Below are 3673 nucleotides of genomic sequence, written 5' to 3' on the forward strand. Positions count from 1 at the left end.
TGTCTAGGGAAGGAAACGGGAGAAGGAATAATGGAAGAACAGGAACGTCCCCTCACTGATATCATGGGAGAGGGTGCCCAGGACAAAATGGCAGAAGCAGCATCTCCCTCAAGCTAGTGTCCCTCCATGTTTCTCTTTGGCCACGGTGTCCTCTTCAGGATACTGCCCTCTGGTAGTGCCCACTCCAGTGTCTGAGCCCCCTTCCGAGGGGGGGGGGAGTATTGTTTACGCCACTGTGCGCTCCACAGTCCTCCCCTCCCCAGGGCCCCCCACCTTGCCTCAGTGACCCACTGCCAGTCTTCATCTAGCCCCTGCCTCAGGGGCAAACTGCAGTCTGTCATGGCCACTCCTCACTGGCAAAGGGGTGTATCCCTGCTGCCCCTTGCAACCCCAGGCCCTGAAGCCTGGAGCTTGCTTGGCCAGAATCTCCCCAGCCCACCCCTGTTCTACCACCAGGAAGCCTCCTGCTTCCCTGGCAGTCACGTCCCCACTACTCTCTCCAGGGCAGCCGTCAGATCTCCCTCTTCCTCCAGGTGTCCTTCTTTATACAGCCCCCAGCTGGGCCCTCAGTAGCAGACCCGTCTCAGCTGGGGCTTTGCTCTCAGCCCTTGCTCAGGTTTGGGTTTTGCCCTTAAAAGGCCAGTGCAGGGCAAGCGCCCTGTCACAATGGGCTAGAGATCCTACTGGAGAGATCATTTGGGAAAATGCTACTAGCTCTTGGAGATGATTAGAGTAGTAACAAGAACACTTATGGGGCTATTACGTCTCGGCTAACCCCTCTAAACAGGCTGTGAGGGATAGGGGGAGCGCTGGCCAGCATTCGGCGAGCAAAGGGTTAAACTCGGCTAGCTAGGGGGTGTTGGCAGGGAGCCAGAAGAACCAATGGGATACAGTGCTGAAATCTGAATTGTGAAGATAGACCTGTCTGCTGGTTTTTCCTTTGTGTAAATTTAAACCAGGAGTTGGGGAAGCAGGATATTTTAAATCCAGGCAGGACGACCATGTCTGCAAGGGTGGCTAATCAAAACATTCATCTAACTGCAGCTGGGTGTGTCCCTGCCTCTGTACAGTTGTGCAAGTGCATGATTTAGTGTATGTCTACACTACAGAGTTTTGTTGGGAAAATGGAGGTTTTTCCAAAAAAATTCAATTACGTCCACATTGAAATCGCGTTCCACGAGGAGTAATGGTAGAGATCCTAATTCAAACTACCTACTCCGTGCTGCATGTAGCCGCGGGCACGGAGTTTGGATTAAGGGACTTTTAAAAATGGCGGCGCCCGGCAAGATGCAAATGAAGCCCAGGATATTTAAATCCCGGGCTTCATTTGCAACTTCGAATGCCTACATTAGCCATCCTAGTTCGAACGAGGGGGCTAGTGTAGATATACCTTAGAGAGGGAGCCCAGGTTTGTATGTGAAGATGCTGGGTACCACCACAGATCCAGGTTACACCTGGACGAGTCCTTCACATACCCCCTCCACAGTGAAAAGTCCCTACTGACCCATGAGTCCATTACCTCTTGTTATGGACTCAGTTACTTACTGTTGGAAATAATCCAAGACACTCTGGATGCAGGTGAAAACAAGCGGAGGATTTATTATACACCAGCTGATGGAGTGACACGCAGGGGTTACCCTGGTGAACACTGGTTAATTAACACAATACAATAGGTTATATAGTTAGCAGGTGGACGGAGGAAAAATGATTTGATAGGTCTAGCAGCAAGACGAAATGAGCACATAAGCTAATAGAACTACTAAAGTTTACATAATATCTCCGCCCATTGTAAAGTAACAACTCATTAATTAATATACAGGTGGTTATTGTTCAAATGCCAAAACATGTCAGCAAAACAGTAATAACATTTTAGTCTGCATAGATGATGATATTTCTATAGCAGGTGGGTATGGCCTTGAGTTGGTGCAGCGCTTGGTTCTCAGGCTTATTATCTAGGAGTGAAGCAAGACAGTTTAAGCAAATTTTATGAATGTTATCTTAAGCAAAATGTGTTACATTACCAACTGGGACCCTGTCTGAGTGTTTTAGAGAGTGGTTGCTATGGTGCCCAGGGTCTTTTACTGCCTGCAGCTCTTATCCTGACTGTGATGTTCCCAGGCTTGATCCCAGGATGGAGTCATGCTGTTTAGAGGCCTACTAGCACATTTAGGGCTGCCTCAGTTTACCCTACACTTACAGAGAGACCATGATCACAGCAAGGAAGTCTGGATTCATGAATTCATTTTTTCTACAACCTTGGCAATGTCATGTGTCCCTGTGCCTCACTTTACCTATGACGGAGATATGGTCACAGGAACGTTCCTTTGCTAGGTGTTTTGAAGATCCTCCATTGCAAGGTGCTCTTCCTACTGAAGAGAGGTGCTGATGAGAAATCCCAATCTCTCATCCCCTAGTGACCACCCCATGTATCTGCAGAAAGTGCGCATGTCTCCCCTCAGGCATCTTTCTTCTGGTCTCTCTGTCAACTGCCTACACAGCCAGGTAGGGCATTTACAAGTCATAGAATCATAGAATAATAGGACTGGAAGGGACCTCAAGATGTCATTGAGTCCAGCCCCCCGCCCTCAAGGCAGGACCAAGCTCCGTCAGTGATCAGACCCCGTGGAGTGTTAGGCATCACCCCTTGTTTTCTTACTAATCGACTATAACTTTTAAATATACACAGAGCAGCCAATTTCTCTCCGGCTCAGCTCGGAGCCCAGGAGTGCTCGGCTTCCTTTGGGAAGTTCCCTTAATTACTGTTTACACTGAGGCTGGATAAAAAGCACGAAGCACAGACAGCTTGGGTGGAGCATGCTCATAGTCAGATGCCTCTTCCTCTGCTACAGATAGAATGAACCCCCTTGGGACTGCACAGAGCTGTATTATAAACGGTTCATGCTCCTGACTTGTCTCTCCATGTGGGACACTGGGCCGAGAGAGGCACAGGACGTGGCTGCCTGAGGAGGATTCCCAAGGAAGACCCATCCCTCTCAGGATTCACAGGTACCTTTGTCTTGCTGCTCGTGAATCATAGCGCAATGTGGAAAGGAGAGTTAGACAATAGGTCTTTTGTCCTTTTCATTCTGCACAGCCGGGAAACATCCCACTAGGAGTGACTTTGTTCCAGTCACATCATAGACCAAAATGTCCTTCTAGGCATTGTTCCCCCCAATGGACTCCAGCCCTGAGGTGGCCACATTTAAGTGGCACAGTGGATCCTTCAGGAGGAAAGGTGTTAGTAGACCGAATTCTGAAGCCCTGGTCTATATTTTATTCATGACCCACTGAGGCAAAAGTTCCCCTGAACTAAGAACTGAGGAAGGACCTCAGGAGCCAGCAGTGTGTTAATGCACAGAGACTGTGACCTCATTCTCTTTCATTCCTAATTAAGGTGGAGGGGCTGTTACCTCCCTTTTATCTGCTGGAACGCACACGAGCGCTAGGGCATCTCTTTCCATAAGAAATCTTCTCTCCAAGCTTCAGTCGAGAAGTCGGCTGAACTGTTATGCCTGCTAACTGGGAGATTTCAGTCCAAAAGGTTAACATTTTGCAGACTTTCGGGCAACTGAAAATGAGATCTCATGATTGAAAGTGTCAGACAGCCTTAACTAATGGTACCACATACAGTGGCAAATTCACCAGTGAATCCCAGTTAGCAAAGTTCCTTGCT

Source organism: Pelodiscus sinensis, chromosome 1 (genome assembly GCF_049634645.1).
Source record: "Pelodiscus sinensis isolate JC-2024 chromosome 1, ASM4963464v1, whole genome shotgun sequence".
Classification (NCBI taxonomy): domain Eukaryota; kingdom Metazoa; phylum Chordata; order Testudines; family Trionychidae; genus Pelodiscus; species Pelodiscus sinensis.